This window comes from Lissotriton helveticus, chromosome 1_1 (assembly GCF_964261635.1).
Source record: "Lissotriton helveticus chromosome 1_1, aLisHel1.1, whole genome shotgun sequence".
NCBI lineage: Eukaryota > Metazoa > Chordata > Amphibia > Caudata > Salamandridae > Lissotriton > Lissotriton helveticus.
The window spans coordinates 1,149,143,287-1,149,165,208 of record NC_136057.1 but is presented as its reverse complement, the minus strand read 5'-3'; positions in this window follow the sequence as shown (position 1 = coordinate 1,149,165,208).

The window sequence follows — 21,922 nt, the reverse complement described above, 5'->3', positions numbered from 1 at the left end:
GTTACAATTACTGTGTAAAAGATTAAATAATAACTAAGACAAGACATATGATTCATTTCATGCACAAAAAACAAACAGCAATTGGTTTCATCAGAGCCAGACAGCCATTGCTGTCCACTGCATGCCATCTTCTCAATTATTCATTACCTGTTCTACTTTTTGTCCGCATCTTCTTCGGAAAGTGAGGGCCCACAGGGCGGCCTCTCCTGTCAATTTCAGAAGTAACTCTGTCAGCAATCAGCAAGCATGTAGTCAGTTAGTCATTTCAGTCCCACTTGAGGGGACTCGTCTAAGAAAACAAAGTTTCTTTATTCTTCGTAATCCATCCCTCTGCCTTGAGGGAAATGAATAGGTGGAGTCTGGAGGAGGAGGATAGAGGAGCATGATTGAGTTGTGAGCTTGTGAACCTCAGGAATGCAGACTGTGGCACCTTCAAATCAATAAGGAAAATAAGATGAAGACAGTGCTGCTGATGGACTTGTGAGAGTTTTGTTGTGGTAAAAGTTGCAAAACAAAGAAAGACACACAGGAATAAAAGTGAATAAGGACGAAAAAAAAGGAAGTCATTTTCAGGCCACGGTGTGAGGGAAGTAGAGCTCGTCCTCAAACTCTATGAATTGAGATAGGAGTAGGTCAGCTAACAGAGAAGAACTTCCGTCACCTAAGTCGGTGTCCTCTTCTTCCTGTGTACATTCACGTATTTTGTAATCTGGTGGTATGAAGTGCTGATTCATCTTGATCAGTGTTAACCTCTCCACATTTTTTGGCGAGAGGCGGGTCTTTTTTGAAGTTACAATGGCACCAGCAGCACTGAAAACACGTTCAGAAGACATGCTTGCGAGTGGGCAAGACAAATAATTTAGAGCCAGGTTGGTGATCAGTGGCCAAGAGGCCTTTTCCTATACCAATACAGCAATGGGTTCTGATTAACAAAGACCTCTGTTGGGTCTTCCAGATAGGCCTGTACCATCGACTCAAGGTTCTCCACGGTAGCTCCACTTTGCATACCATCTGTGGCCTTTGCAGCACTGGAACGAGCAAACCCATGATGAGTTAGCCAATCTGCTTCCGACAATATTCTGGCTGGGCCTGGTGCAGGTGAGGATAATGATACGGTTGCTGCTGGTGTCGTTAACGGCTGTGAGGGAATGTGACTCCCTTCGGCCACAGATTCAGAAGTGGAACTTGACGTCGGATGGCCTGCGGATTCAGTTGTACTTCTGCCGGCTCCTTGAATTTTCTGCCGCTCTTTTTCGAACCGAGTGGCTGACACAGCTAGCAAATGTTTGTACTTTGAAACATCTGCTTCATCAAAAGGAATGAATGCTTTGCTGGCCACTGCCTTTTTGTATCCTGGATCCAGAATAGTGGCACAAATGTAATGTTGTTCTGTATGTATGATTTTAAGCCTTTCATTGGCAACTAGGCGGCTTAATAACCTCTCCGCCAACTGATATGCGGCTTGCTTTTCAGCATCATCTCGGAACGTTGAAGACACTGCCTTCAGTTGGTTCTCTAGCATGCGCAACAATGGGATAGCTTTGCCCAAAGAACAGTCCTCCCTGCTGACTTCAAGCGTGAAGACCTCAAAAGGACAAAGCATGTCTGTCAGACTTGCAACTAGCTTCCATTCCTCCAACTCTAGCCTCATGTCTTTCATAGTAGAACCCAGTTTATAGTCCTAATCACTTATTACCACCCACTGCTCAGACAGACGCTCAAGCATGTAAACGGTTGAGTTCCAAGGTGTTGCCACCTCCTGGATGAGTTCTTTGACTGGCAGTCTACGTTCATGTTGAATGCTCCTCAGCTCCTTCCGGGCCTTAAAAGAATGGCTGAAATGTGTGCAGATTCTTCGGCAGGCGGTCAGTCTCTTGCTGACTTTGTTTTCTTTTTTCAAGAAATCTTGCACAACGATGTTAATACTGTGCGCCAAACACGGCACTCTGAAATAGCCACCTTGCTGCATGGCCTTAACTATATTACTGCCATTATCTGTGGAAACATAATCAACTATGCAATTTCTTAGATGCAGCCATTCAGAGACCTTCCTATCAAACTCCTCAAAAAGGTTGGGGGCGCTAGAAGGCGCGCAAATGGAATGGCTGCCTAACAGGGAGGCTCCCGTTCCCTGGAACACTTATCCTTCTGCAATCCTTATCCGCTGGTGACTGAGTGTCCCCAAAACCAGCTCATCCTGTGAGCTATACTGCCAGCTGCCCTCGGTCTGATTTCTGGACCGCCACCAGCCTCTGGAGCCGAGTAAACGACCCGGACGCAACTCCCCGGTGGTATCTGTGGAGCTGCTGAGCTGACCTGCGCGGGCACCTGCTGCTGGGCAAGACCGGGAATCGCCGCGAGGCGGCAGGCCCCGGCCGTTGGTAATTGCGGAGTGGGCTGCACGCCCGGACACTGCCGGCCTGCTCACTGCGCCTCCGCCTCCCCGCCTGCTGTGGGATCGCCGCAGTGCCTACTTGCTGACGGCGTGGGACTGCCTGGCTTGACGGCCCCTGCGCCGGCCCCCCTATGCGACTGCCGCTCGCTCTGCGGGTTCGCCGGTGGCCGACTGGTGATTGCCTCGGTGCTGGCTGCAGGGGGAGTGGGCCGTTTCTTTGCTGTGGAGGCGAGCGGCTAAATCTACCGACGGAATCTTCCGATCCCGGCCCGCTCCACGCCGCTAAATACCGGGCGGGTGCTCGGACAGGCGGCCGCCATTACAACCCGCCACTGAAAGACTGCTGGACTGCTCCCTGACATCGCCAGTGCACTACGGGGACAGCGCGTGAGGAGAACTGCTCACTGGGGGGTCTCCGGGTCCGCGCTCATAGCTGTGAGCCCCCCCCGGCACTGCGGTGGCCTGCTGCAACTTCTGACACAGGAGAGGGAGTAAGAAGCGGGGTGGGGGCACATGGTGATTATTGCCTTATGGTGCGAGGACTCAATCCATTATCCTGAGTGGCAGGTCATACTTTGGTTTACACCTTGGCCTACCGCGCCTAATCTCTTGAGTGGTGCGTCGAAGCTGACTTGCCTCTAACGCGCAGGGGCCCCCATTTTGCTCTGAGGCACGACCCCATGCGCCCTGGGTTCACGAGGGGTTGACGATACATGATCCCCACCCGGACTACACTCTGTGCGACCTGACTAGTGGTGGACCACTGCCATCCGCGTACTTGCACTGCCGAACATTGGTGCCCTCCTCCCTGTGGACGGACCTGGACACAATCGGCTGCCACCCCTAACCAGCCGGGGGGGGTGTGCCCCCACTTTGTTGCCCTCTGAGGTGGCGGGCAGCGACAAGAGCAGAAGCACGATTGTGCGGCCAGACAACCGACAATAGAAGCTGACTTTCGATGCCGCAAAGAAGGGATCGAAGTCGGCGACGGAGGACGCGAGGACTAGCGGAGCGGGTGCGGCTGTCCCTGAAACTCCAGCTGCAGAGCTCGACATGCACCGACTGTTGCAGGAAATGCGCCAGGGCTTCGCCACGGTGGTAGAGAAGGTGGACAGGATGTCCTCCAGGATGGACGCTCTGGTGCATAAAGTGGACCAGCATGAGGAGCGGCTTACGACAACGGAGCAACGTATTTCGGACAATGACGATATCACCGCATCGCATACGACTCAACTCGCCCGCATGGATAACCTGCTGCGTGTTATAGCTGCCAAAAATGAGGATATGGAAGCCCGTAGCCGACGCAACAACATCCGCGTCACGGGCGTTCCGGAGTCCACGGACACGGGCAGGATGGAGCTCTATGTGGAAAACCTCCTCAGAGCATCGGTGGGAGACGATGCTTTCTCGCCTCAGTTTATTGTGGAAAGGGCACACAGGTCGTTGGCTCCTGCCCCCAACCTGGAGCCCCACAGCGTCCGATCATTGCTCGCCTACTAAACTATCGCGACCGAGACGTTGCTCTGAGAGCAGCCCGCACCAAACAGTCCCTCCATTACAATGGCGTCAATTTTTCAATCTATCCTGATTTCACTCCACTAGTACAGGAGGAGAGACGTAAATTTCTCAACGTAAAAAAAAAACTGCGCGATGCCCAGATAGACTATGTCTTGCTTTACCCGGCGAAGTTGCGCATCACGCACCAAGGAAAGCAGCGTTTTTTCACAAATCCGCAAAAGGTGGAAGAATATTTGAAAGCCATCAGGAAAGCACAGAGAGGCGGACAGGACAGGAACGCTGGGCAGGAGGATGATCTACCGGCACCAGATGATGATGCTTGAAGTACAGTGCTTCCATTGGCCTGGAGGACTTGTTTGCTGTCCTGGCTGTCTGGACCTCAAAGACTCGGTGCCTGTGGGCTTATGCACCGCACTGACAATGGGGACACTTGAACTCAACTAGCGGTAATGTATCCCAGGGACCACTATCCCACCCACACCTCCACTGAGGGCGGTACAGAACGGGAGGCTAACAGGGGGAGAAGTGGCTGTGCGCTCTTGATGTGTAGTCCCCTACGGGTATACCCCATACATGGATGCAAGTTACGAGTGTTGTGGGGGGGAGGGGGGATGGCCAGGGAGAGAATAGGTGGCTACTGGCATGATTGGGATGCGGTAGTGGGAGGGGGGTGGAGGGACGTTAAAGCGGGGGGTTTTGGTTTGCAGGGGGGAGTACTGTTGTTTGGCATATGTGGGCCGGTTATGCACCTGCACGGAAATGTTATTATTCACAATATTATGGCATGTTGTCTATTTGCACCATTTCGTAGCTAATGGCGGGGTCGAAGCTTGATGCTCAACTGAATTGCATGTCTTGGAATATCAGGGGCCTTAATGATGCTAAAAAGTGTCGGAATGTGATTACATATCTGGAACGGCATAGGGTTCAGATCGCTATGTTGCAGGAAACGCACCTATCACCGCGGGCACGCCCCACATTTGCCAGTAAGTGGGCGGGAGCCTGAGTCTTCTCATCCTATTCCACTTACGCACGAGGGATGGCCATCCACATTGGACGTATAGTGCCTTTTCAGATGTGTGGGGAATTGTCGGATGCGGATGGCCGCTTTGCCATGCTTTGGGGCCGCCTAGGCCGTGATACCATTACATTAGTGAACTGTTATGCCCCTAATGTGGATAGTCCTGTCTTTTTTACCACACTATGGGGCAAGATCCTTGATGTTGGCTCCAGACATATAATTTGGGGGGAAGACTTTGACTTGGCACTGGCGCCCCCCCTTGACAGAGAGGATGGGGTGACACACTATAAGCCCAGGTCCAGGGAGCCATTACTGGATGTACTATTGGAGGGTGACTTAATTGACAGCTGGCGATCTCTGCACCCTTTCCGGAAAGACGGCACACACTTTACCTCACTGACAGGCACATGGGCACGATTAGATTACTTCTTCATGACTAAAGAGCTTGGAGCTGCGATAGCTAGGGTGGAGCACTTGCCGAGAACATACTCTGACCATTGCCCGGTCCAGTTACAACTGCGGGTACCCGGCTGGGACAACCCCCGACCACACTGGCGGCTACAGCCTGCGGCCCTGTTAGACGTGGTGTTCCGCACCGAACTTGGTGAAGAGATTATTGCATTCTTCCCTAGAAACAAGGGGTCAGTGGACTCGGTTGAACATATCTGGGAGGCATTCAAAGTCACAATCAGGGGCTACTGTATTTCGAAAAGCTTCGGGGTACTACGCGACATACAGCGCACCATCGCCACACTGGACAGTGAACTGAAAGTATTGGAAACTCGAATGGTTGCGGAAGGTACGCCTGACATCCATGCGGAGTTTAGGGCTAAATTATCGCGCTACGAGGAAGAGGCAGCCAGAGAGGTTAGGTTCCGGGGGAAATACTGGCAGGCGAGGAGATATTGCGAGGGGGATAGACCTGGCAGGGCCCTTGCAGTGTTGACACGCCCACCACGTTCACAGAAAACAGTGCTGGAAATCATGAATGACCTGACGACATACTGACCGCCTTCATGACTCACTATCACGCACTCTACACCACTGCCAATACCACAGACGTGTCATACGATAACTTCCTAGGTGATGTAGCTCTCTGCTGGCTTAGTGACGCTGATAGGGCCTTTCTTGCCGCTCCGTTCGACCTAGACGAGATCAGGGATGCCATTATGTCTCTTCAGAATGGCAAAGCGCCCGGCCTGGATGGGATCCCGACTGAGTTTTATAAAGCGTACATAGACATCAAGGCCCCTGTACTCAGAGAAGTCTTCGAGGAATCCTTGGCTGATGGAATCCTGCCCTGCTCCATGCGGGAGGTCGTGATTACCTCTCTTTTGAAGCCTGGCAAAAGCCCCACTGCCTGTGATTCATATAGACCGCTCTCGCTCTTAAACTGCAATGTTAAAATACTTGCGAAGGTCCTGGCCACCAGATTGTCTCTTCTGATGATCCGTTTCGTCTTACCTGATCAGTCCGGGTTTGTCCCTGGTCGGTCTACCTCCCATAATCTTCGTACCCTATTCTCCTTAATACGCACGCTACACCCTGATCTCCCTGTCGCAGCGGTCTTTCTGGACGCCACTAAGGCATTCGATTCCGTTGAATGGCCATATCTGTTCGCTGGGTTCAGTTGCTGTATACTCAGCCATCGGCTTAGATATTGATTAATGGACACCTCTCTCCCTCTATTGCCATCACGAGGGGTACCCGTCAGGGCTGCCCGTTTTCCCCCCTCCTATTCGCGATCACCATCGAGCCACTAGCCTGCAGGCTACGCCAGTGAGAAAGCGCGGTTCGCTGTTTTCAGCGACAGATAGATGTGTCTCTATATGCGGACGACATGACGCTGTTTGTCAAAGATCCGCTACACAGCCTGAATCCCCTGCTGAGAGAGTTTGTTGTATTTGGCAGACTCTCTGGAGTCCAGGTCAACTGGGCCAAATCTCAACTCTTCCCTCTTACGGATGCGGTCTCTGACTTCTCCCTCGACTTTCCGTTAGAGTGGTGCCGCTCGGACTTGCGATACCTTGGTATCCAACTTTCCCGTGATAAGGATGAAACACTGCGTCTTAACTATGGCGTAGCGATCACGAAGCTGACTTCGTCGGTTGATCGCTGGGTCTCCCTCCCTCTGTCTATGGCGGGAAGAGCCTCGCTAATTAAAATGGTGGCCTTGCCCCACTTCCTGTATCTTTTTCTTAATATCCCCTACTATCCGGGTGCGTATTTTTTTAAAACATTGAAGACGGAGCTATGTCGCTTATTTTGGGGAGGCAAACAACCACGGTTGCGGTGGTCCACACTGATTCTACCATATGACGAGGGGGGCTTCGACGTACCGGACTTCGAGGCTTATTATCTGTGTGCGCAGGCGCACTATGCCTATCACTGGATGATCCCCACTCCCTGCATGCCCCAACTGGCAGTAGAGGACTAGATAGCGAACCCCCTACCACTCAATGGGCTTATACATTGCACAGCGGCATCCATAGACACCCCATACACAACTGTTACATGCACTGTCGACGCTTGGAGCCGCCTGGCCAAGAAGCTGGGATGTCCCCTACCATACTCACCTAGGTTGCCACTGTCGTATCAACCTAAGCTTGAACTCCTGCAGGAACGCGGCTTTCGGTTACTTTGCCGGCGCATAGGAATCACCTGTTGGGTGATCTCTTCTCCAACGGACAGTTTCGACCTGCAGATTTGTTTTTTAAAACTCACACCCCTACACCCCTCGACTCGTTTTATTATATGCGACTCCGCCAGGGCATGAGGGAACTTCTGCCTGACTTTCCCGGTGAGCCTGAAATCTTCCCTCCGTTACACTTCCTGTTAGGTTCCCAGGACAGTTCCCATTTAGTGTCAGGAATGTACCGGCATGTGAGGGCATCGGGCCTGGTTCCGGACAGCCCGGCCAGGGTACACTGGTCTTCCGACCTTCCTACGGAGTACACTGACGAACAATGGCTCTATTGCTGTAACCTCACGGCCAGGATATCTGCCAGTAGTCGGCTCAAGATGATCCACTATAAATTCTTGCACCGGTTGTACTATACGCCTATCAAAAAGTATAGGTTCCAGTTGTCCAGTGATGACAGATTCGAACGGTGTCATGCGGAGCATGCCGGTTTCCTTCACCTGGCCTGGGAATGCCCCTCGGTTCAGATCTATTGGCAGCAGGTACATGTTGCCCTCAAATCTATGGTTGGTACTACGTTACATCCGGATCCGTTATTGATGCTACTAGGATACACTCCACATATCCCTAAGACTTGTAGGAAATTCCTGGATGTTGCTCTGCTACTTGCCAGGCGACGCGTTGCGTGTAGATGGGGCCGTGGCAGGGCGCCGAAATTCAAAGACTGGCTTGCAAACATGACATACTGTCAGGACCAACACATGATCTTTGCTGAGATGCTCCCCCTCTTCAGTAGGCCTAGGGACATATTGGGCCCTCTAATCACCTACACGCTGGCTCAAACAGTTGAGGATGAGGAATCGGGTGGAGATGGGGCTCGAGGTGATGGGGATGTAGACACTGGATCTGCCTGACTTCCTCGGTGACGCTGCCAGATCATACACTATACCTGTGCCCACCTACTACATATGTCATTATATCTCTGTTCATCTGCAATGTCCTGTACTGCTGTCTGCTACTCAGCATGCAGAGATGTTGACCGACCTCCTCAGTCTCATTGTCATAAACTGGACTGTGTTACTTCTAGGATGTGCTCCACTCTCGGGCCATTGCCCATACCTGGCATGCAATGTAACTATGTTGTTGATATTTTTCCCAATGTATCATGCTGCTGCCTCGCTGATGACTGTATGATGATGTACGAATAAGGTATTGCTCGCCTGCACCACATTGCCAACCTTTGTATTGACTTATGTTGAAAATCTCAAAAATAAAGTTTCAAAAAAAAAAAACTCCTCAAAAAGGTTAGGTGCAGTATGAGTTTTCTCCATGGCAAACATGGCTTCTGTTGCATGTTTCCGAGTAGGTTGAAAAACTGTGTCCTGGTCAACACCTGCATAATTCTGGTCTCTAACCCCTGCAAAAGAAACCCAGTGTGCAGTGATGCACATGTAATCAAGGGCTTGGCAAATGGTCCACATGTCTGTTGTCAGGTGGATAGTGTGAACAGCACTCTTCTGCAAAGCTGCCCCAATCACCTCCAGCACATCTTGATGTAGTGCTGGAACCGCAACTCTGGCAAAATAGGACCAGCTAGGAACCTTCCATTTAGGGCAGACTGTTGCCACAAATTCTAGAAAACCCACCCCTTCCACGAAAGAAAAAGAGAGAAGGTCCAGCGCTAGCATTTTAGCCAGCTTTGCGTTACAGAGACGTGCCGTTGGGTGGTTGCGTTCAAATGGTGCATCCGACCAAAACATGCTTCTAATGGTGGGCTGGACCATTTTACGTGATGATGATGATGCAGACTTCTTCAAACCAGTTAGGCACATTGGTGTACTTTTTCGCATTGGTGTCTCTCCCAGACTCTTAGTGTGCCTCATACATGTTGCAGGGGTAGAGGGTGTGGGCGCTACCACTGCAGTGCTGCTGCCAGGGGTACTGGGTGTACCAGAAAAAATGTCTGTCGCTTCTTCACTTCCCCCTGCACGATCAGCCCCTCATCATTATCAGATGCAATGTGAATGGATACATTTGGATCAGTTCTACTTTTGGCTTCCCGCATGTTCCTTAGGTGCGCATCCCACTGGATAGTGTGGTGTTTTTTGAGATGACCTCTCTGGCCTCCGGTGCCATAGTTGGTACCAAGCTTACCCTGACTAACTAATACTTTAGTATCGAACAAACGACCATGTTTTCTGCCTTTTTGCTAACAGTAAAAAAGTCCCAAACTGGGGACTGGAGATGTCTGCTGGTGGTGGAGGTGCTACTTTGACTTTCAATGCCAGATGAAGTGGATGATGGGCGTGGCTGAATTCGTTTCTGTTGTTCACTTACAGCACCACTACTTGAGGAAATGGAGGTGCGCTGGATGGAGGTACCTGCCGGCCCTTCTGACTAAAAAATATGTAGGTCGTGTTGGTGTTGTAGTTAACCGCATTGGTGGTGGTACCAGTGCCACGCCGCCCACATCTCGCTCAGCAGCCATTCAGGATAGGGTGAAAATGTCTGTCTGCTGCATGCCCGCTGGGGCTGGAGTGACGTCTGTGATGACTGGGTCATCGTCAGACTGTTCATCAGCAGCAGAAGACACCACTTCTTGTTCGTCGTCATCACCCATAAGTCGAAGCATTGCGGTAACCTTCCTTTTAGGCTAAGCTAACTTTGTCGGCTCATGGCGTGTCTCACTGTCAGACTGCATTGCTGGGTTCCAATCAAGATTCAGGTCATCAGAATGAAGGGGACTTGAAGAAGAACTTGTAGTAGTAGTAGTAGCAGCGCTCCTTGACCTTTTTCTTGCTGGGGATATGGAAGACAATGGATCATCATCAGGAGGAGTGGCTTCCTCGGATGATACCTCATCTTGAATATCAAATTCCTGATGTGCCTCTACTTCTGGAGGAACAAGCGTTGTAGGCAGTTGTGCCGCTCCATGAACCTCTATTTGCACCTCTCCATGCACCTCTCCATGCGCCTCTCCTTACGCCTCTCCTTGCGCCTCTACTTGCGCCTCTCCCTGCGCCTCTCCTTGCGCCTCTCCTTGCGCCTCTCCTTGCGCCTCTATATGCGCCTCTACTTGCGCCTCTACTTGCGCCTCTCTTTGCCCATGTACTTGCGCTTGCACTATTTGCACCAGTGGTTGTCGTTGGGGCTGTGGTTGTTGAACACTCGTCAGCTGAGTTACACCCGGCGTTGATTGGATGGTACTTTCTTGTGATGAGCCAACATCACTGGTCGATGGTGATTGAGAAAGTAAAGTGGCTGCCTCAGCAGCACTCATGGTTTTGGACCTAACTTGGCGTGATGGCACTGAGCCCAATGAAGCGGAGGTGCTGCTCCCAGCTTGGTCACCGGCGGACACCGCTGCTGCTGCAGGCGTAGTTTTTGTTCCCAAAAAAGGTGTCAGTAGGCACACCAGTCTCCTTGGTAGGTGGTGCCACTTGCTTCTTCTGCTCCTTCTTACTGGCAGTGGCACTGGCAACTTTTTTCGCTGAGGCACTACGGCTACCTTTCTTTGGCCCCATCTTCTTCACGAGTTGCAGAGTTGTATTGTCTGTGGCCACACGTGACGTCATGTGACGTTGTGCTGCACACACCGCTGCAGGACTTTTCCTGGCACTGGTGGTTCTCTTGTGCCCCTAAAAGCAATGGAAGCCAGATGAACATCAGTTAAAGACCCCAAAAAGTCGAAAAACCACACAAAAATCACCACAATCCAATGCCATTCATGCCCTCAATGATGTTTAAATTCAAGACACCACACAGAAAGACTTGGTTCATGCACCACTCACTACCCCTGGGCCGAATGGATGAAAGCAAGGCAAACTGGGTGCAGGCCTGAGCACACTGCCTGGCTTCAAAATGGCTAATTGACCCCCAGCCACATGGCCAGGCCCTGCCTGGACCAGGCCTCAAAATGGCCCCCACCCACATGGCCAGGCCCCAACAACACCCCAAAAAGTAAAAAAACACACAAAAATCACCACAATCCAATGCCATCCATGCCCTCAATGATGTTTAAATTCAAGACACCCCACAGAAAGACTTGGTCCATGCACCACTCACTACCCCTGAGCCTAATGGAAGAAAGCAAGGCAAACTGTTTGAGGCCTGAGCACACTGCCTGACTTCAAAATGGGCCCTTGACCCCCAGCCACATGGCCAGGCCCTGTTTGGACCAGGCCTCAAAATTGCCCCTACCCACATGGCCAGGCCCCAACAACACCCCAAAAAGTCGAAAAACACACAAAAATCACCACAATCCAATGCCATCCATGCTCTCAATGATGTTTAAATTCAAGGCACCCCACAGAAAGATTTGGTCCATGCACCATTCATTACCCCTGGGCTTAATGGAAGAAAGCAAGGCAAACTGGGTGCAGGCCTGAGCACACTGCCTGGCTTCAAAATGGGCTCTTGACCCCCAGCCACATGGCCAGGCCCTGCCTGGACCAGGCCTCAAAATGGCCCCCACCCATATGGCCAGGCCCCAAAAACACCCCAAAGAGTCAACAAACACACACAAATCACCACAATCCAATGCCTTCCTTGCCCTCAATGATGTTTAAATTCATGACACCCCACAGAAAGACTTGGTCCATGCACCACTGAGTACCCCTGGGCCTAATGGATGAAAGCAAGGCAAACTGGGTGCAGGCCTGAGCACACTGCCTGGCTTCAAAATGGCCCCTTGAGCCTTGACCCCCACCACATGGCCAGGCCTCAAAATGGCCCCCACCCACGTGGCCAGGCCCCAACAACACCCCAAAAAGTCGAAAAACACACAAAAATTACCACAATCCAATGCCATCCATGCCCTCAATGATGTTTAAATTCAAGACACCCCACAGAAAGACTTGGTCCATGGACCACTCACTACCCCTGGGCCTAATGGAAGAAAGCAAGGCAAACTGTTTGAGGCCTGAGCGCACTGCCTGGCTTCAAAATGGGCCCTTGACCCCCAGCCACATGGCCAGGCCCTGCCTGGACCAGGCCTCAAAATTGCCCCCACCCACATGGCCTGTCCCCAACAACACCCCAAAAAGTCAAAAAACATACAAAAATCACCACAATCCAATGCCATCCATGCTCTCAATGATGTTTAAATTCAAGGCACCCCACAGAAAGACTTGGTCCATGCACCACTCACTTGCCCTGGGCCTAATGAAAGAAAGCAAGGCAAACTGGGTGCAGGCCTGAGCACACTGCCTGGCTTCAAAATGGGCTCTTGACTCCCAGCCACATGGCCAGGCCCTGCCTGGACCAGGCCTCAAAATGGCCCCCACCCACATGTCCAGGCCCCAACAACACGCCAAAAAGTCGAAAAACACACAAAAATCACCACAATCCAATGCCATCCATGCCCTCAATGATGTTTAAATTCAATACACCCCACAGAAAGACTTGGTCCACGCACCACTGAGTACCCCTGGGCCGAATGGATGAAAGCAAGGCAAACTGGGTGCAGGCCTGAGCACACTGCCTGGCTTCAAAATGGCTACTTGACCCCCAGCCACATGGCCAGGCCCTGCCTGGACCAGGCCTCAAAATGGCCCCCACCCACATGGCCAGGCCCCAACAACACCCCAAAAAGTCGAAAAACACACAAAAATCACCACAATCCAATGCCATCCATGCCCTCAATGATGTTTAAATTCAAGACACCCCACAGAAAGACTTGATCCATGCACCACTTAGTACCCTTGGGCCTAATGGACGAAAGCAAGGCAAACTGGGTGCAGGCCTGAGCACACTGCCTGGCTTCAAAATGTCCCCTTGACCCCCAGCCACATGGCCAGGCCCTGCCTGGACCAGGCCTCAAAATGGCCCCCACCCACATGGCCAGGCCCCAACAACAACCCAAAAAGTCAAAAAACACACAACAATCACCACAATCCAATGCCATCCATGCCCTCAATGATGTTTACATTCAAGACACCCCACAGAAAGACTTGGTCCATGCACCACTGAGTACCCCTGGGCCGAATGGATGAAAGCAAGGCAAACTGGGTGCAGGCCTGAGCACACTGCCTGGCTTCAAAATGGGTCCTTGAGCCTTGACCCTCACCACATGGCCAGGCCCTGCCTGGACCAGGCCTCAAAATGGCCCCCACACACATGGCCAGGCCCCAACAACACCCCACAAAGTCAAAAAACACACAAAAATCACCACAATCCAATGCCATCCGTGCCCTCAATAATGTCTCAATTAAAGACACCCCACAGAAAGACTTGGTCCATGCACCAATCACTACCCCTAGGCCTAATGACTAGTGAGGCTTTACAGGCACCCTAAAATAACAAAATAAAAAACAACATATAACAGTGAGCTGAAATTCCATGACATAAATGAGAATTAAGTTAAAAAAAATCACATAAACAGTTGTATCATGCACCCATGACTAACCCGGGGCCTACTGGATACTGTGGCTACCCACAGTATTTTTTTTTTTAACGTTGTGAAAAAAGTTTTAAAACTGTAGATGCAGCAACTGCAATGCCCCAAACAAACAACACCAACTTACTTGTAAAATCTCAAGTCCAAAAGTGATCCAAACTCCAAAGTCTAAAAAGTCCTCAAATACAAATATCCAGCAGCAGCCACAAAAAGTAATCCTTCTAGCTCCAGATCCAAATCAAAAGTGACCAGGACATGGACAAAGCACTGGGAGGAGCCTGCTGGACAGTAACAGGAAGTTGGAGACTCTGGGGCACTTCCTTCCTCCCCCCCCAAAAAATGGACTCCTTGCACCAGAAAGTGCAGCCAAATCTCAATCTGAGGAGTTATTCTGATCAAAATCATCATTTTCAGAAGGTTTATGCTGCCTGTGGTGGATTTCTTGTGCAGAATTGAAATTTTTGCAATTTCGGGTAAGCGAGCTGTTCAAATCTCCCGCCGGAAGTCAGCTGCGCGCCGCATCTACGATCGGCATTGTTTACTCCCTCAATGCGTGATCGCGAGCCCTTATGACGTACTTGCGTTGTCAAACTCTCGGTGTGCAAGATGGCGAGCCACAATGACGTATTCGCGGTCGAAAAACTCTCGTGCGATCACGCAGCAAGATCCAAAATGGCGCAGCACACGCAAACCGGGAGAAAAACAACTCGCAAACACAGAATCACGGTAAGTCAACGCAGCGCGCGCGATATTGTATTTTTCAAGCGCTACTAAGCAAAAAAATTCACAGCTTGCGAATTTGCGGATTTTTTGGGCAAATTCGCACGATTAGCGGATCGTGAAATTGCCAAAAATCCGCAAATTATGCGAACAAAATAAATTTTACGCCCACGCTTAATGAGGATCCAACTGCCCCTTTATGCGCCTCCTGGCGTGTGTTTGCTCCGTCAGTGGCATCCTCGCCACGAGCGGGATGCCAGGAAAGGTAGTCCAGCATCGGAGCTGAAGCACCGGTCCCGGTAGGAATCAGAACAGCGTCCTAGTGAGCAACGTGGAGCCTGGTGAGTGCCCAGAATAAACAAATGTCCCAAAGCAGGTTTAGTAGGCATAGACCTGCCTCTATTGCCATGTCCACTGGGTGCATAAGGACAGGCTCCCAGTGGACATGGGATTATATCTCCCTCCCATGTGGTTCTAGTATGGGGTAAGTTGTCAGTGTTATTTATTAGGGTCAAATATATGGTGGGAGTCGCTCCCTTGTGTAGTTTGCCCAACAGTACCCAATGTTACAGAGTGCCGACCTCTGGCAAACCGGGCCAATCATAAGTGCATGATTCAGTTGTAAATATTTAAATCTGTGAGAGGAGGACGCTTCATATTCATCGTGCATCTACCTGAAAGTCTTTATTGCACCTTCCCTTAGTACATCCTGCAATTTGTAGATGCCTATGTCATCCCATCCGCAGGAGCCCTTCACTTGGGACACATCCACCAACACATGCCCACCCACAGTAGTGTCTCCTTTGGGATCCTTCCATTGCAGTTGGCGAATGTCTTGGCTTTGTTCCCAATCTGTAGTACTGCTTGTGTCGCTTGTGGCAACCCCTTCCTGTGTTGCTCGGATATGAATTTACCTTAAAAAATGAAACAACAAGAGGTGTTTAGCAAAACATGAACATGAACAATGCTGTTGCCGGAGAGTATCTACAGAGTAACCTCTGAAGAAAGTCTCTCATTGCACAAACGTTTTGGCTGACCATTTATACTGTTCGTAAGGTACAATAAACTGATTTGGCATTCTCGGCCTAGTCATAAACAACAAGTACAACCATCTGATAAGGGAGACACAGGTGACTCTTGACCTTGTGGAGAGCTAGTGTGGGCAGGTGTGTATGTGTCCAGGTGTCCGGCGTGGTGATCACTACATGTGGTAATTGCTCCTTAAATTTAGGAATACAGATGTGTAACAGGACAGGTGTGAAATTGCTTCCTGGACAATCAGAGACACAGAGGACGTTATTACACAGGCATTGGAATTCAATACCAATTTTGAGTTTGTCCCCACATTGAGGAATAAGGTGCACATCCGGGATATTACTCGCCATTTTCCCCCCAATATATTTCGTCGCAGTAGACCTTCCAAAATTAATCAGGGAAAAAGTGCAGGAGTGCAGTGTTAGCCACCAGACTCATAATTGTATTATATCTGATGACACTAGTCACAATACATACTGGAATTATCCAGACCTGACCTATTTGTGCTGTAACTGCCTATCTGTGGGATCAGTCAGGGCTTTCCATGAGTGTGCGTTTGTCTTTGGGTTAATTGTAACCCCACCTGTGACCTGTCAATCAGTAGGCTCGGGTTTGGGTCGCAGAGCCTGTCTGACGACGTCTCTACCCGGGGTTGATGGGGAGGTCACCGTGGGTGAATCTGACAGCAATGATATGAGTTTGTTAAACTGTGTACAATTAACATGGTGGTCATTGATATCATTTTTACTGACATACTAAGTATTGTGCACACAGTTCTCCTAGTGTACATCGATACTGTCTTTGCCAATATTGACACTGTTATGCATGCATAGATTATGGCTTGCTTTGACTTTGATTCTACTGGTATTGACATTGTTTTCATGCATAGATTATGGCTTACATTGAAATTGCTTCTATTGGTATTGACATTGTTATGCAAGCACATTTTATGGCGTGCATCGACATTGCCTTTATTGGTATTGCCGTGACCAGGCCTGCATATATCATGGTGTGTAATTACTTTGAATTCACAGATATTAACACCAGTATTCTCACTTGGTAAATGTACCCAACTGTTAAGGACAAGGAGTTGAGAGGACCAGTAAAACACTTGTATATTGGGGAGCTCATTGTCACCAGTGTGTGAGCAGCTGCCATCCAAAAGGTGCATACCTCAGTCTCCATATTGCAAACAAATGTGTTGTATTTTTGAAGGAAGGTTATGTCCAACATGTAGCAGTTATCATTTTGAAAATTGTGGCCCGTTCGAGAAGTGATAACAGTCATTATGACCATCTAAACATCTGGCTTGAAGTTGGATAGAATCACCTTTAAGTTGCAGGCTATTAAAATGTCTTTCCCCAGCATAGGGAGTTTTAGCCCATACCAGGCACCTTCGGTCCCAGTATGAGGAGGGACCCAATGATGAAGCATGCCACCAAAGGATCGATGAGGGTTACCGTCCTTAACAAAATATGTCTCTTCACTACAGAGATACGTATTTCTCTAAACCACACATACCTCTTTGTGCTACATTCATGCTTTAGGGAGGGGTACATGTCTGTTCAGACACTTCCCCTAGACCCCATTTTATGTTGTAGCTAAAGTACCAACCTGAATGGCTTCCTTCCTTTTCCAGCACCATTCCACATCGCAGTTGTTTAGTAGCTTCTTCTATTTCCTCCTTTGTTCCTTCTCTATCTAGGATCTCTCTGTCATCCCCAGGTAGTCTCTCGAGTGGCATATTTTCTAGAAAGATAAGTATCTTCTTTCTTCCAACTGTCCCCCTCCCTTTATATAGGTGCCTGTTATAATCAGCAGAGACCTGGTCCATGTCTTTGTCTGTGGACATTTTCACTCCTTCACCACTAATAATTTCCTCTACTCATCGAGCCTCTTCTTCTCCTCTACTCACGGGCGTCGCTTCAGGGGGGTGTTTAGGGTGTGAGGACACTTAAACGAAAGCATTCTTGGTTTGTTAGTTGGGCCTGAGGACCATGAGTCGAGTCTGCAATATCTTTGACGTTTTTTGCCACTGTGAGCCAAAAATGAAAGACAAAATAGTAACCTTTGATAACAGGAGAGGGAGGGACAGAGATACCCGTCTGGTGGCTGAATTTCAAAATAAAATACCCGATAACCTCGAATCAATACTTGCTTCTCTGCTTTTCCAAATTGTGTAATCCTAATCAAATATTTTATTCAGAGAGCCTCCTTTTTCTAAAGTAACAAAATTAACCTGTGCTTTACCCTGGGTGGCTTGACACAAAAAAGCTGTCAGGCTTAACTTAAGAGCAATGCATAAAGAATGTATGCAGCACACAAACTGTAATGAAGTGAAATCATAACACAATAAAAATCCAAAACCATTTAGGAAAAATAGAGTAAATCGTAATAAGCTATTTGATACCACAATGATAAAAATCCAACCAGTAGAACTAGAGTTATGATTGTTCAAGGTTTTTAGTAAAAACTAGCGCCTAAAAGATCAAAGCGCCAACCTCAGACAACTAGCCATGCGAGACCGGGTCAAAGCCAAAACATTTGTCAAACAGAAATGGAGTGTGGTTTGAATACACGCTTTCAGTTGTAAGTAGTACTGTGCTCAGCCCTGCCCCCCTCCTGTAACAGATTGCCCATTCAGGCACACCTAATCCTTCTTTTGCATGACTGTCTAGGAGAAATTCACAAAGTCTGTCAATTAATCCCAATCATTTAACCCAGACCAGGCTATAAGGTCAAAAGGACTAATGGTAAAAAAATGATAACTTTCTAAAAGTGGCATTTTTATAATTGTGATCAGAATCCCGACTTTACCATTAAAAAGGGCTCTACACCACAATTCCAAAAACCCTAAACATGACATAGCTACCAGCCCCAATTGGAAAATACAGTTTATTAAATGTTTTAATGAGTCCCAATGTTATGCGATGGGAGCGGTAGGCCTCACAGTAGTGAAAAACAAATTTAAGAGTTTCAACTACTAGGACATGTAACACATAAAAGTACATGTCCAAAATTTTAATTACACAGCACCCGGCCCTATGGACTAGGGTGTATTTTGGGGTGACTTACATATAATAAAAGGGGAGTTTATGGGTTAGCAGGAGGGCTTAAATGCCAAGTTGACATGGCAATTTAAAAACTGCATAAATGCTGCAGTAGCAGGCCTGGGATATATTTTAAGGTGCTACCTAAGTCAGTGGCACAATAAGTGCTGTAGGCCCCCTAGTATAATTTAATTTACAGGCCCTGGTGTAGCAGGGTTTCTGTTCTCCCACAGAACTGTGCACAGAGGATTGGAACCTCGGCGAATTAGGGTGACCCAAAACTCACCTCAGTACCCAACAAACCCCTTACCGAGCTAGCTACAGTGTCTCATTGGTCATAACAAACTCCCAATGTTTAGACAAACCAGAACATGAACTTACAATACCTCAGGTTACGTGGAACACATGAGCACACTTTCGTTATACAATCATTTCAAACCAGAATTTGGAGTAAATGAGGACACGTGCACATTTGAAATATTTATTTACTAATGCCGTTTTCTCAAACGCAGTATCTTAGATAATACAAGGAAACATATTATCAGAAGCAAAGTTATCAGCATAGTTACTAGTCCATAGAAAGCAAACGGTGACAGCATGTTAACATGCTGTAATGAATAAGGGTTAACAACACTTATTTCTCACCCTCCCTAACTCACATATTATATTAATAGCTAAGAAGGTCTCTTTGGGTTTTAACAGGGCGGGCCCATACCTCAAGATCCTAGAATGAAGAGATCACATCAGCATACACCAGCTCTCTCTGCATGCGAACAGCATCAAGTGTGTATCTGTGTTCTAAGCAAAGCAATATAAAACCCGCCTAAAGCCTAAAGTTGGCAGAAGCTGCACTTATGTTATGTCTATAAAGGTGCGGAGATCAGACCTCATAACAATTCTGTATCGTGTTATTCCTGAAGCTTCAGCACTCTCTGTACAGACATAGTTTATTAAGCAAAGCTGATAGCAGAGCAATAACATATTATTCTCATGTAAACCACAACGGGCTACTAGGTTGAAAGCTAAATCAACAATTAAGTGTCGTGTGCAGAAGCAGCAAAAAGGAAAAATGGCGTTTAAACATTTAATATGCCTATGCTAACTTAACACATTATAAAGATAAACAGTAGCTATATGACACTGGGAATATGCTACTCAGTTGTGAACATGAGTGCTGGGCGTTGCTGTCTGCAGCCTCCTTTGAGCGAAGGGAGCGCCATCCACATGCTCATAATGGTCGCTTTTACTTTCTTACATCTCCTTTCTCCCTTTATTTTAAGCCACACACTTTGCTCTCTATTGCACCCGCCCCCTCCTTTGTTAGCTATTCACCACATCCTGTGCTACGGAGACCGCCGCACTGGCAGGAACTTCACAACAGGAAACATGACAAATTGTAGATTAAGCCTTCAGCGTCTGGGGCCGCGGCTATGGGTTCTGGACCGGTAACATGCATTAAACAACCCCCCAGCACTCGGACCGGGATTGTGGCAGTGGATCCCAGCACGATGGTCCCTTGGCGGGTGTCTCCATTTCTGCTCCTTCAAATAAGTACTAAACCTTCAATTGGACCTCCTCCTCCTCGTTGAACTTGTTTTGAATTATTATTGGTATATTCCCTGCCGTTGTGAAGCCTGCAGGCTGTTCCTTTGTGTTTCTGCATGTAGGCATGTGCCGCGTGCGTCTCTACATGTCTGTATGAATGAAAATAAAAGAAATAAGGGTGCACGCGGTTAATGTCTCAGTGCGTGAAAGAAAGGCAGATGTGCGCTCGACAGATGTTGGTAATGTGTGTTTGGGGTTGTTATTGAATGTGTGTATCTAAAAATGACAGATTTTCTGTTCACAACCGGGAGAGTGTGAGGTGACATGAGTGTGTGTCGCGTGTGTAAATAGTGCCACAAACTCTAGTAAGCTTGGCTGTCTGCATTGTTATTAAAGCAGCACTTGTGCCAGACTCTGCTGACGTGCAGATAATGTGGTACAAAAGGAGGTGGTGATGGACTGAGCATCTGAACCAATCAAACACTCACACCCAGTCAACAGATCTGGCTTTAATCCATCACCGTTCTTTAGCCCACTCGGCCATCCCAGTTCAGACATGGCCATATGCAAATCAGTGTGACCCTGTGTCTCATGAGAACAGTCCAGCCCGAACTGCCAAGCCAAGCCTTCCCTGGACCGGAAACAAGCTTCCTAGGGCCGGTTTCTGGCATTACAGCCGTCTTCAGCCATGCTTGCTTGAATCCAGTGGCAAAGTGAGCAAGGGACTCACGTCTGAGCATACCCTGCCAACATATGGCAAACAAAGCGGTACAAAAGGGGGTGGTGATGGACTGAGCATCTGAACCAATCAAACACTCACACCAAGTCAATAGATCTGGGTTTAATCCATCACCGTTCTTTAGCCCACTCTGCCACCCCAGTTCAGATATGGCCATATGCAAATCAGTCTGACCCTGTGTCTCATGAGAACAGTCTAACCCGAACTGCCAAGCCAAGCCTTCCCTGGACCGGAAACAAGCTTCCTAGGATCGGTTTCTGGCATTACAGCCGTCTTCAGCCAGGCTTGCTTGAATCCAGTGGCAAAGTGAGCAAGGGACTCACGTCTGAGCATACCCTGCCAACATATGGCGAACAAAGAGATACAAAAGGGGGTGGTGATAGACTGAGCATCTGAACCAATCAAACACAGTAAGTAGTTCTGTTGTTAATATAATTATACTTCCCTAACTCTATTTTTTACAATATAGTCTTTGATCTTCTTGTACACTGTTTCTACATTCTTATCCTGCCTCTCTACCATCACTCTCTGTGCTTCTACTATTTACTATTATTTTTGAGTCGGTCTGTGTAGGTAGCTAAGCTTGCCTAGTCTGCAAACGGTGTTAAACAAAACTCTGATCCAGCAATAGCTCTAGAGGCACTCAGTGCAGTCCTCTGGGTTGCCCTTACTGTCTATTCCAGTCTTCTTAATGTTAGTGCTTTGACAATTTCCAACAACAAAATGTCAATGTCCACCAAGAATAAGCTAGTAGTTGGCTTTTTAATTTGATAGTAGCACATACCATAACGCTAGTGTTTCAGGGACTATTCTGCACATACAGAAGTATGGACAAGAGAAATAGGACATTGTTGATGATAG